The 13983-nt window shown below is 42.0% G+C and overlaps 1 protein-coding gene across 5 annotated transcripts in view; it reads right to left on the bottom strand.

Annotated features, from left to right (window-relative positions):
• Nucleotides 1-8200, bottom strand: part of chrm4a (cholinergic receptor, muscarinic 4a) — a 92672-nt gene extending 84472 nt beyond the window's left edge. For 3 of the 5 annotated variants that reach the window (XM_043706202.2, XM_087996755.1, XM_043706204.2), the window contains exon 1: nt 7933-8198. The gene's annotated coding sequence lies outside the window, so the exon portion shown is untranslated. Of the gene's footprint in view, nt 1-2678; nt 2722-7932 lie in introns of all 5 variants that reach the window. The other 2 variants (XM_087996754.1, XM_043706206.2) reach the window with 2 other exon arrangements.
• Between the last annotated feature and the right edge of the window lie 5783 nt (nt 8201-13983).

The raw sequence follows: 13983 nt of genomic DNA, 5'->3' as shown, positions 1-13983 counted from the left end.
AAGCCAGGGAACTATAGACCAGTGAGCCTGATCTCGGTGGTGGGCAAGCTGTTGAAGGGATTCCGGAGGAACAGGATGTACATGTATTTGGAAAGGCAAGGACTGATTAGGGATAGTCAACATGGCTTTCTGCGTGGGAAATCATGTCTCACAAACTTGATTGAGTTTTTTGAAGAAGTAACAAAGAGGATTGATGAGGGCAGAGTGATAGATGTGATCTATATGGACTTCAGTCAGGCGCTCGACAAGGTTCCCCATGGGAGACTGATTAGCAAGGATAGATCTCACGGAATACAGGGAGAACTAGCCATTTTGATACAGAACTGGCTCAAAGGTAGAAGACAGAAGATGGTGGCGGAGGGTTGTTTTTCAGACTGGAGGCCTGTGACCAGTGGAGTGCCACAAGGATTTGTGCAGGGTCCTCTACTTTTTATAATTTACATAAATGATTTGGATGGGAGCATAAAAGGTACAGTTAGTAAGTTTGCAGATGACACCAAAATTGGAGGTATAGTGGACAGCGAAGAGAGTTACCTCAGATTACAACAGGATCTTGACCAGATGGGCCATTGGGCTGAGAAGTGGCAGATGGAGTTTAATTCAGATAAATGCGAGGTGCTGCATTTTGGGAAAGCAAATCTTAGCAGGACTTATACACGTAATAGTAAAGTCCTAGGGAGTGTTGCTGAACAAAGTGGCAAGTGGGTTAGCACTGCTGCCTCACAGTGCCAGAGACCCGGGTTCAATTCCCGCCTTGGGCAACTGTTGTGTGGAGTTTGCACATTCTCCCTGTGTCTGCGTGGGTTTCCTCTGGGTGCTCCGGGTTCCTCCCACACTCCAAAAATGTGCACGTTAGGTGAATTGGCCATGCTAAATTGACTATAGTGCTAGGTGAAGGGGTAAATGTAGAAAAATGGGTCTGGGTGGGTTGCTCTTCAGAGGGTCGGTGTGGACTTGTGGGCTGAAGGGCCTGTTTCCACACTGTAAGTAATCTAATCTAAAGAGACCTTGGAGTGCAGGTTCATAGTTCCTTGAAAGTGGAGTCTCAGGTAGATAGGATAGTGAAGAAGGCGTTTGGTATGCTTTCCTTTATTGGCCAGAGTATTGAGTACTGGAGTTGGGAGATCATGTTGCAGCTGTACAGGACATTGGTTAGGCCACTGTTGGAATATTGTGTGCAATTCTGGTCTCCGTCCTATCGGAAAGATATTGTGAAACTTGAAAGAATTCAGAAAAGATTTACAAGGATGTTGCCAGGATTGGAGGATTTGAGCTTTAGGGAGAGGTTGAACAGGCTGAGGCTGTTTTCCCTGGAGCATCGGAGGCTGAGGGGTGACCTTATAGAGGTTTACAAAATTACGAGGGGCACGGATAGGGTAGATAGGCAAGTCTTTTCCCTGGGATCAGGGAGTCCAAAACTAGAGGGCATAGGTTTAGGGTGAGAGGGGAAAGATATAAAAGAGACCTACGAGGTAACTTTTTCACACAGAGGGTGCTATGTGTATGGAATGAGCTGCCAGAGGAAGTGGTGGAGGCTGGTACAATTGCAACATTTAAGAGGCATTTGGATGGGTATATGAATAGGAAGGGTTTGGAGGGATATGGGCCAGGTACTGGCAGGTGGGACTAGATTGGGTTGGGATATCTGGTTGGCATGGACGGGTTGGACCGAAGGGTCTGTTTCCATGCTGCACATCTCTATGACTCTATGACTCTCTGAATGACTTGCTAGGACTTCAAAGGATAGACAACGACAAAAGTCAAGCACATGCTGTGGATGTGAAAGGCAAAATTGCCAGATTCACTTTCCCTGGGGACATTAGTGAATCAGTTGAGTATTAATGGCAGCCCAGCAGATTTGAAAACTATTGAATTCGGTGTGAATCCATAAATGGCCAAACTTATCATCTTCATTCGCACAAATTGTCATGACAGGAGTTGACATTGTGACCACTAGATGTCCTAACCGGTACATTACTGTGTTCACAAGCAAAGTTCCATGCCCATCGGACATACTTCTGCCACCACTACTCATATCATTGGAAATTCTGCTGCCACTGTTTCTCTCTGCTGCACTTCTGCCAGCTGTGAAGCTGCTATTGTACCAGGCGTGGGACTCCCAACACTGATGTTGCTAAACAATACTATCCACACCTCCAAGTTTGGAGATCTATCTCACCTTCCACCCAGTAAGTTTAGTGCCACATGTAATCTTTCCTAACCCCTCAAAAATAAGCCCTACCCCTTCAAGTAAATGAGATCTCATCCAAAATAATGTCAAGTTAAATTCAACCATAATTCTACCTGATTGTGGGAGTGGTGTGGGAAGATTTAGTAACCAGAAGATGGGAGAGTGGCATTCAAAGGAATCTAAGGCCCATTTCACAATGCCAAATTAAAGGGACAATGGAATTTAAAAATTGTGTACATGCCTGTTTTATTGAGAGGGATTTTAAATGTGAACAACTGTTTTTGAAGAAATTGAATTGTAAACTGTATCTGTGTTGCACTTTCTAAAAAGCATTATATATTATTTTAGACTTTTAACATAACTGCATACTTGTGAAACCTCAACATTTGTAAGGATAAAATCAAAGGTTAGATAAAGCTGTGTGCGAGGAATTGGAAGAGCTATTGTCAGACTCTTTTATTAAACAGATTCCCCTTTAATCACTTACCTAACATCCACATGAAGTAATTTGAGGAGCAAAATTTTGTGACCTTAAACAAAATAACAAATATTCAAAAGTACTTTCAAACATATAGATCCGAACGTTCAATCATTGCATGTAATAAAACTAGGATGTGACATTATTACACTGAATATGATGGTTTATGAGATGGATAACTTTATTTTGACAAATGTACTTTTACTCTCTCAGTAAATGCCGCCATGAATTTCAACATTATATTCCAACAATGCTTAGAATGAAGAAATGTATTTTTGTGACTGGTCAAATGAGTCTCCAGTGGAGACTCAAAAGATTGCTGTTACTCGTCTTAGCGAAAGGCATATCACAATGCATCTATTGGAAAAAAATCAATGTTTAGTTAAATCCAATGGAACCCAATTATATGTTCTTTCTTCCTTTTGTTACGCATTAATCATTTCCTCTGCTGTTCCAAAATATGCTTCAAGATTAGATTTTAACTTTAAGTTGCTATTATGTTTCTCATCCATAATGGGAATTAAGCTGATTCCTGACTGCTAACAGTGGGTTCCATGCAAGATTATATCTAGACTGGAGAAAGTTAGGACCTTGGAGGCTTGGACTTAGCACAATTGTCAGTCCAACCTATTATGGTCTAGCCTAGTTTAGAGTTTGATTTTGCTGCTCTAGACCTCAAGTGGCACTGGCATCAAATGAAAAACAGTGATTTAATACCAATTACATGTGTGTGTATATATATATATATATATATATATATATATATATAAAATTGTTAACATAATTAAACATCAAAGGTGCTTCACAGGAGAAGAATCCAACAATATTTTACACTGAGATATGCACTGTCATTATCTTAGGTGACCAAAGACTTGGCCAAACCAAAACGTTTAAGGCATAACTAGGAGAAGAATTGGAGGCAGAGGGCGTCCTGGAATTTAAACATGATGTAGTTGCCAATGGCGCAGCAGTGGAAATCAGGAAGCACAAGAGACTGGACTTAGAGGAACATAGAGACCTTGGAAAGACTGGAAGACTTTAAATGAGATTCAGTTATGGGATCACTAGTACCTACTGGTTATTGTGGGAAAGTAAATACAGGCATTCTCTGATTTCACTCCGAGTCACTAATTATGCTGTAAATATCATTTGTAAAACAACAAGCAGGGGTTAAGTTTTTGCAAATCTTGGAGCTGGAGGTATGAAATCAAATTTATTGCCTTATTCAAATATGGATTGGTATATTATGTGGATTAGTAGAAAGCTGCAAGTGTACCAATCCCAAACCATAAATAAATGGTGCCCACCTGTCTAGGATGTTATAATTATATTACAGCAGCAATCCAGTTATTAATGTTGTGAGCACAAGCTATCATCTCCATTATAAGTTCTACTGACATATTCTTTGAACACTTTCAGAAAGTGTGACAGAAATATGAGAATCATTTGCATTAAGCTGTAGATAAATATTTATTTCATAGTCCTACCAAGATGTCTGGGTTGTTATGATGGTTATAAACCACTCATTTTATATAGCCAATTGCACAATGTGCTATTGCTACAAAATATTGCCCCAGTTATTTGTTACCCCATTTTAAACAGGGTGCAGTTGTCATATCTAATCTACTTGTCTCCAGTCCAAATCATTATCTGAATCAAAATTGTTTAAAACAATGTGTTTTAACTCCAATCCAGCAATACTATTCAAATTACTACATATCTCAAACAGAAATGTATGAATTAACTCAATCCTTCTATGAAGCAGTAAAAAAGATTTATCTAATTATATTTTTAAACAAAGCAGAGTATTTCACTATTTCATCAATTATCTTCATGAGGAATTTATTGCACATGCATTCTAAAGTACTCATTTAGTTCAATTTTGCTTATTCAGGAATTGCATAGACTAAGAATAATTGGAGTAGAACTATTTGAATTTACACAAGAGAATGATTAGGAAGTGAGTTTTATGTTAGATAAGGATTCTAATATGCGAATGCATTTTTACTTATTATAAATGTTGGAGTTGGGCACCTTGCATTTAAATGATAAGAAGTGACAATCCTGATAATTGGAATATCAGCTGAACTGTCCTTAATCCATCAAATAGCACTGCATTGTTTTACATATGGTGGGTCATTGATAAAAACTCAAGGTAAATTATCATTATCTCAAGGATAGTTTTAGTCTGGAAGTAAAATTATCATAAATATAATTTAGTTGTGAAACATAAGTTTTCAACTAGGATTTTTTAGTACAATTAGTTGCTAATGATCAATACAGCTAAAACATTTTTCTTGTTGTCATGTTGTAAATTCATATGAAAAATGAAGGATTTAAAAGGGTGTTCCCTATTCCATATGTTCAAAGCTGCATTATCCTATTTTGCCAATTGTATATTATAAGGAGAAGTCACTGAAACATTCATTTGAAATGAGAGGGTTTTATGTGGACAGATGTTCTGAAGGGCATTGTGCTTTTAATTCTAGGCAAATTGTAGCTCTTGACATTGGCTAATAAAGGGGTATTGGCCTCCATATTTAAGCAGAGAAAAAGTCCTTCATTGATAATAGGACTAGCATTGTCACTTAGGGAGATTATTAAAAATATTTAAAGGCGATTAATTTTGGATAGAAATTATGCAAGTGATTTTGTGGGGCTATTCCCAGATTCGGGGTTCCTTCACCATTTAGGTTGATGATGAGCTGAGTTTATTCATTGTAGAGAATGACCTTTGTTGGGAGTTGAACATTAACTATGGGACCTGGTTTGTTTCCAAATTGAAGTGGTTATCCATTGTTTGGTTTCTGGTTACTTTGAGATTAGGACCAAGCAGGTCGATTTGAGATTGGAGTTGACTTTCTGATTGATGGTGCAGGTTAACCCTTGATTAGAGCTGTTGTCGTTTTTTTTTTCAATTTGAGTTATTGTTCCTATCCCTGTTTAGACAGGTGGCATAGATTGAGAAGTCATATTTCTGAACATTGGATTCCTCATGGAAGCTATTAGGCTGCATTTTGATGTAGAAATACATGTGATATTCATAACATTTATCATAATTTATCCACAAAAAGCATATTCTCTGTGATTGTAATTACTGAAACATGGAGGTTGCTGCCATAGTTGTTCTGCTTCTTCTACCATTTTGCCATCCAACACAGCACTTATACATATTATGTAGCATTACATTCCTATCCTTACCTCAAAGCATAAACTTCAAAAATAGTTATAGCATGTCCTTTCCCATGTAAATGTCTTATATTGTGGTAAGTATTTATTGCTGTTGAGCAGTTTCACTGGTGATTACATTAACCTTTAGAAGTGCAAAGTCTCATTTCTTCACCTTTTAATTATGGTTGAAAATCTCCAGACAAATTGGAATAACTTATTTTCATAGATCCATAGATATATCACCTAAGGAGACTATTGGGTCCTTTGTTCCCCTGTTTGGTAGACCTGGCCAATTAATCCCACTGTCCTACCTGTAAATACTTTCCTTTGAAGACTTTGATTGAAGCTATTCCATGACTCTTCCAGGCGGTGCAATCCAGATCACAACAAATTGCTGTGCAAAGATAGTTTCTTCATGTCATTTGAAAAAAGATATAAGAGCGTTCCCTTTTGGTATTAGATGTGAATATAGCAAGTTCAGGATTCGTTCTAGATGGGCATTTAATCATTCATAAAATCAGTGAGTTTAATAAATGAAAACATACATGCCCTTAACAGCGTGCTGCAACTATGTAGGTTTAAGCTGGGAGTGCTCCTACTTAGTTTGCTTTGATATGGTCTAATCACAGGTTGTTTAATATGGATCTGGTCCTTAAAAAAACTAGAATTCTGTGAATTACATTAGGAACTGTCAGATCTGGAGGCATTTAAGGTAAGGTTAGATTCACTTTGGTTTTGAGGTTGTTTTCAGTTTGATTCATTTCAGTCATTTACATACATCATGGTTTGATTGCTTAGAATTGAGTTTGGCACGAAAGTACATAGTTTGCTTTTCTCTTGACCATCCATTCCTTGCTTTAATAATGGATTGGGGTGACTTGGCATTCAGGGATTTATGTAGTGGGTGGACTGATTGCTCATTGTTGGATCCGCGATGTTCAGTTTGCTTCATTGATTGGGTCTGATTGAGTTAATTTGTGCGATGGTTCTGACCTGGGCTGATGTTGATCTGTTGTGGGCTATTACAGTGAGGAGTTCAGTCAAAATTTTAGCTTTGACTTCACTTCTAATCCGTTCACCTGTGGTTTGTTTGCATTATCCAATGGATCCAGTACAGTGGTCATTTCCAGGAAACGAGACCCTCCAACAATTACACTTGCTTGGCTCTGAATGTTACATTTAAATCCCCCTGCTTCAAATCCGGGCAGTGAAATTCACTAGGGAGCATCCTTCAAGCAGAAAACGGCATTGTTAGTTGACAAAGTTTGCAGCGATTTTCCTGATGGTTTGGTTGGTGGGGATTTTGAAGGGGAATCATAGGCATCCGACATGATCCACCACTGTGAGGGGCGATCGGATGAAAAGCTGATATAACTGTGTAAAATAACTCGGATTATATTAAACTCAATTTACGATTGGATCCATCAGGGGGTTTAAACGACAAACCAGTTTTGAATTAACTTACAGAGTAAGAATAAAAGGCAAGCCTTGTCAAAATGACATTCAGGTGAGTCAAACGGAAAACGGGTGAAGGTGCATCTATTATAATTCAAACGACACTTAACTAATTAAAAATGTACAGGCTTCATTCTCCTTAAGGTAAACACCAAATATCACTGAGGTCACACCAAATAAACATTGCAGTTACTTATAAAGAAGGCAGCCAAGACAAGCACATCAATACTCTAGGTAAAAGATTTGCTTTGACTTGGGAAGTGTGGGCCCAATATTTTACCAGTGAATCGGATAGGAGAATGAGGGGTTTAGGCACAGCATCCCAAGAGACAAGCGCGCTTGCTTAGCGATTAAAAACCATCCCCCCCCCCCCCCCCCCCTCCTCCCCCTCCGTAAGTTTCAAAGTTGCAGGAAACTTCCACTCAGTTCTCAGTTCGATTCCGGGGCTTAACAAGACAACAGCAGCCGCTTACCAATCACAGGCGTGTTTAATGTAAGACTTCCTCAAGAAAGTGACAATCCTCACTGTTTACATGACAGTGCTTTACTCCAAGCTGCACATTGACCGAGCGAAGCGCGGATCACCAGCGGACACTGATGATGACCTCACGGGCAAGGTAGTAGAGACAGCACCTACCTGAAGTCCCCCGCAGCCTTCATATCTGCTTTCATAAGCACTCTTGAGGCACTGTTACAATCCTTGGGAGGATTCGCCCAAGGAATTTCGAGAGCTGGGATCGTTGTGCTACCTCTGCTAGCTGGGAGTTATGGCCAAATACTTTTGAGCGTCCGTCGAACCTCTTCTGGAACATTTTCTGAGTAGCTTTCAGGAAATGACACCCCCGCCCCAGCCACCCCTCCCCCGCCTTACTTGGTCGCCGTCCTTTTCGGGGGGAAGGGAGCAGAGTTCCCTGCTCCCATTAACTCGTGTTGGGAGAGCCGGTGGAGACTGAGTAGGATGTGATGCTGTTCCGTGAAGGCACTGACTCTTTCTTCGGTCCAGAGAAATAGCGGCAAGCCAATAGAGGTGATGTAATGCAAATGCAGCCAATCATCACGGAGTCTCCCCATCCCCTAGTTAGAATATACATTAATCCCCATCCAAAGCATCGAGACTATTTAACACTGAGCATTGTCAAACTGGAGTCGTTCGGGACCATTAAATCATCCAAGTTCATGGATTTTACGGGACTGTTACAACAGTAATCAGCTGCTAAATTGCATTCATTTCTTCACTGCTCCCTTCACAAATATGAATCCTTTCAGTGGGGGAATGGGAATGCTGGCTGACATCACAGACAGAAGTGCAAGAGTTAGGGGATGGGAGAGGAGTGAAAGTTAGCACATATCCAGGTGACATGCCCACTGCCCACAAATGTGCAAAGCTCATAATCGGAGTTAAGATGAAGCCATGCGCGTTTGTGTGTGTGTGTGTGTAATTGGGGAGCCGTTGTTTTCGTGGTGGCAATTGATTGGATTTCGAGAAGGAAGCCTCCAACTTCGTGATGCCCTTCCTTACTTCTCAGCCTCACTACCTCTTGATGCATGTTGTGGATGACTCCGGGTCACCTAGGGGGAAAGTGTTGCGCTGAAATTACCCATGGGGCAGATCTCGGCCAAAGCAGCTAAGAATGTTGGCATTGGTCAGTCGCACTTGCCTTCTTGAGACTCCAGCCTTCCGTCTCCTCATTCAGAGCTTCCCGCTGGCTCTACATCGGTGACAGTCATTGCAATGGGGCATTAGACAAATGCATGTGTCATGAGGTGACTATGGAACCAAGACTGAGATAAGAGCGTGTGTTGGAATGCAGCGGCTAACTATAGCGGCTGCCAGCTGAGACGCTGAAGGTCTGATAATACAATAAATTCGTTGACTGGATTAGCTGCTTGGAAAGTCTTTAAACTGAAGGCTGAAATTTTATTGGCTGTGTAAAATCATTTGGGCCCTTCTAAAGTCTATGTTTTCCTCATTCGGAGTCAAACCTGCGTCCTGTGAAACTCTATTCGGATATACTAATCAAGTCAGGCATCCTGCAAAGCGCAAAATCTTTAAAGAGATTAAAGTAAATTCTATTGACACCCATCTGAAAGGTAACACCTAGCCGCAACCAGTAAGACACGAGTCATGAGGCTACTCTTAGCCCTAATCCTAACGGCAGAAATTACCTCTTGTTAATCCTACTGTTAATTAGAATCCAAACTCAAATTCCTGTCGAATCAACCGGGAGCCGCCAGTTCATAGAATCTGACTCCAGGTCCATGTGGCCAGGTTGATGAAGCTCTCCATTACAGGGTTGTTGGGGTGTGCGTGTGTGTTCGTGTGGCATGGCGGGGGGTGGGGGTGGTGGCGCTAGGAAGGGAGAATTTGCATTTCAAAACGACCGAGACCTCTGTATCCCAAGAGTGTCAACCAACACTATGAGCAAATTGCCCTTTAGAGGAACAGTCATCCTGGTTTCCATAGCACACAGACAGATTATTCGACCTAACTCGTTGGTGCTCTGATCTGCAAACGAGTTTCCTCTCGTCCTACTTTTGTTGAAAAAAAACCTTTTCAGCAATATCCTTTTGTTTCTCCCGCATGCACTTACCTAACGTCCACTTAAATACACCAACTTTCCTCGTCTCGATATTCGACACGAGTGAAATTATCTTTAGACCTTATTGATGGATGCGTGCGTGCGTGCTATCTCCGTCCGTGAACAGATATCATTGCAAAGAGGTGTTGACATCTCTCAGTCGTGTCCGTCCAGGTTACAGCCGACAGATTACAAACGTAATTGGGTCTCTTGCAGATCTGTACACTCACAGTGCAGGGAAATTGTTGTGCTAATATTCTTTGTCACTCTTGATTAACCAGCATATACTTCAACCATGAATATTCCCACATGTAAAGCCTTGCAGAGCCCTGTGCAATTCCAGAGGGGAATCCTTCCTTGCACGCATCGCCACAAACAGAGTTCTTTATCAATTCAGCGAACATTGGGTTGTTTAGGGCCGGTAATTTATTTCCCACTTTCATGAGCTGGCCTAATGTGTGATTTATTTAGGAATGTAAGTTATTTGTGCGTCCTATCGCTTCTTTCACCCTACCACACAGCGGGCTTCTTTACGTAGTCCCCGTGTTTTGAATGTTTCTCTCGTACAGCGTTTCAGCACCGTGGACAGAGGCACCGCTGTCCATGGTCCTGAAACACCCAACTACCAAAAATGTTCACGCCAGAACTCGGCAAAATTCAATTTAGCCTCGCGTACTGAATTCACATAACGGTTCTTAAACGCGCTGCGATATCTCAGTCTGAGTCACAACATAGAGTCATGCCCATAAGTCTGCAGACAACATAGTCCCGAAGTGAATAGATGTTAACCTCAGGTCAGTCAGAGCACTGTGACCTCTAAGTGAGAAGGATGTGGCTTCAAGACCCACTTGATTGAATATGTAATGCAGGATGCCACTCTTAGACCGGCACAAGGAGAATGTTGCGAGGTGGGAGACGCTTTCTTTCAAATTAATTCATCAACCTAAGTCCTTTCCTACCTCTCAGCTGGATCTAAAATCAAGTAGTTAATGGGGCTTCTCCGCAGTGTCTTAACCAACTGGTATCAAACAGTTAAATGAACACACAGGTTGTTTTATTGCTGTGTAGGGGACCTTGCTGTGCTCCAGTTCATAAATTCAACAGGTACACTATTGGCTGTAAAATATTGACCATCTGGATGAAAGTATATATGTGTGGCAAGTTGTTTTCTGTAAATTTGTGGGGGGGCGGGGTTAGTTTTTGAAGCAGGACACAAAATTGATGAAATAATTGTTTGGCTGTTAAGCTCTTCCACAGATCCCCGCTGAGCCCTAACATTTCTCTTTATTTGGACAGCCTTGGGGCGGGTCAGCTCACATAGTACTGAATATGACGAATGATAACAAATGAATGAATTTGAGACAACCGCCGGGCTGTGATATTCGTTGTCAAAGATACTAGTATTGTAGTTGTGTCTATCTTTTACTGTCTTTCTATCCCTCTCTGTACCTCGCTCACTCTCGTTAAATATAGTCAATATTTTAATGAAATAACCTGTCAAAGTGGGTAAACAGCAATTCTAAAGTACCGCGGGCGTTCGCATTAAATTAGTGGCGTGGAAACTTTCAAATGGTCTTCTGCAAGCCTGCATTTGAGATAAATGACGTTTAATTATAATTCAGTATTGCTATTGGGGGCAAAGAAATTCAGCGTTTTTTTTCGACTTAAGGTAACACGAGGAAAATATAACATACTTGTTTTTGAAGAAATCTCCTTTTCGGGATTAAGTTTAGTGGCTTCTTATTAACCGTTTGTTGCATACAAATACAAGGTGTTTTGCATTGCTGACAAGATGGGCAGGATAGGCTGCAAATGTTCCCGACTTGTAGCCCAAGCCAAAGAGAATAGAGAGGGGGGGGGGGGGGGGGGTGAGAGAGAGAGAAAGAGAGAGAGAGAGATGTAGTGGACAGAAGTTAGTTTGAAAGTGAAGATCACTTGGTCGGATTTATTCTTGTGGTAAATGCGGAATGGTTAATTCGCGTATAAGGAGATTGAAAATTAATTTTACTGCTTCAAGGGTCACACGATTCAGTTTTACTCCTTGACTCAGACCAACTTGCAAAAACAAGGCTCGCAGAATGTTGGAAATTCAGACAACTTGAGAGACAAATACAGAGAGAAATTCCTTGGGGACATAGCGTGTGAATTTGGGGTGGGGTGGGGGGTTAAAATTGAAGTGAATGGTGAACTGTTGAATACATTGATTCCGAAATCAGACCAGCAGAAAATATAAGCGTGAGGTATGGACTTGGAAATACAAGAATATAAGGGAAAGCTGCAGTGAGCGAGAAATGTGTGTCGGTTTCAAAGAGAGAGGGTTGCGGAAGGAGTTCGGGAGGGGGCGTGGGCTCAAGACTGTACGCAGATTGCTACTGGAAGGATGACTGAGAGGTAGGGTGAGAGGGAGATGACAACTCCAGAGTGACACTGAGAAAAAAGAAATAGACTTCGAGAAACTCGAGAAAAGGACTTGGAGCCGCAGAGTAAGGTGATGGGCGCGAATTAAAAGGGCATTTTGTTCTAGACAAAGGCAGCCTGGTAGTACCCACCAATAGATAGCATCGTAGCCATTCACCGGCCCCTCTTCTAGCAACCTGCTAAAACTCTGCACCTGGTTCCAACAGAAACATGAGATGAGATTGTTGCAACGAAACAGTGGGAGGGAAGAGTAACGCACTCCTCACAGCATGGGGGCGTCTGAAAATAACTTAACTGACAAAAATGGGCAATTTCGTCCAAACACTGAGAGACTAAGGTGGAGTGGCCTCTCAAAACGGTGTCCTTGAGCTCAGAGGTGGCAAGGCCTCAGCTCCCAGGAGAATTCAGAAACTCTCTCAGCTTTCGAGAGTAGAGCACAAATGAGGCGTTAAGTTCCCCAACTGGTAAGTTCCTTTCCCGCTTGACCCCTGCCAGAACAAATCTAGAATGAATTTTAATTGCCATGGGTATTTCAGAGCCCATATTGTCAACAGGCCGGAACTTACTGTGCAAAGCGACAGCTTTATATGTAAGACCATAAAACATAAGGGCAGTAGGAGGCCATTTGACCCAGAGAGTCTGCCCCAAGATTCAATGACATCATGACTGATCTGATCACCCTCAACTCCACGTATTATGAGATTAGATTACTTACAGTGTAGAAACAGGCCCTTCGGCCCAACAAGTCCACACCGACCCTCCGAAGAGCAACCCACCCAGACCCATTCCCCTTCACCTAACACTACGGGCAATTTAGCATGGCCAATTCACCTGACCTGCACATCTTTGGACTGTGGGAGGAAACCGGAGCACCCGGAGGAAACCCAAGCAGACATGGGGAGAATGTGCAAACTCCACACAACAGTCGCCTGAGGCGGGAATTGAACCCGGGTCTCTGGCGCTGTGAGGCAGCAGTGCTAACATCCCTGTCGTCGTATACACACAAATTACAAAATCCAGACGGGACAGCGGTAACTTTTGCAGTTTCAGTTCTTAAATTTCATACTTGTAGTTAGTACTCGCATGTTTTTTTTTTGCAACTGAAGTTAAATGTACTCAGTATTCAAAAAATAAAGATTGTTTTAAAGGCCAGGCTGGACGTGAAGTATGAAATATCATGGTGCGTCGCGCTGTGAGGTGCAAAGATTGCAGGTTGCAATAAGACCTGCTTAAACTGTTAAATGACTAGCTGCAAGCTTCTTTCAGAAAGGCTAACCCGAACCTACCCCACACCCTCGCCAATGGCCAACTGCCTCCAACCAGAGTAGAAGCGCAGGGAAAGCTGATTAGGCCACTCCACTGGCGCCTGCGTCTTTCCCCTCCTTCCGCAGTCAAAAGATTCCCCCTTCCCCGCCAGCTGAACCATAGGATTTGACAGATGGTTGGGTTCCGAACGCAGCCATCTGTTTGGGGACGTTTGGAGTGAGAGCCGAGCAGCTGGCTTGCTCATCCCCCCTGGAGAATGGGGTGAGAGTCCGTGGGCTCTGCAAAGTCTTATGCAATGATGGATAAAATAATCAAAATAAAAGACTCGAGCTGCTCTGATCTGACCGTCTCCTGGGGGCGGGGCAAGAGGTGATGAAGGTTGTAAACTACTAGATTAGCAATGAAGGGCTAACATCAAGTTTAAA

The sequence above is a fragment of the Chiloscyllium plagiosum genome, unplaced genomic scaffold (genome assembly GCF_037043375.1).
Source record: "Chiloscyllium plagiosum isolate Xiang-an unplaced genomic scaffold, Cpla_swu_hap1 HiC_scaffold_18, whole genome shotgun sequence".
NCBI lineage: Eukaryota > Metazoa > Chordata > Chondrichthyes > Orectolobiformes > Hemiscylliidae > Chiloscyllium > Chiloscyllium plagiosum.
Note: the sequence above shows the minus strand (reverse complement) of the source record. Positions and strands in the feature narration are given on the sequence as shown.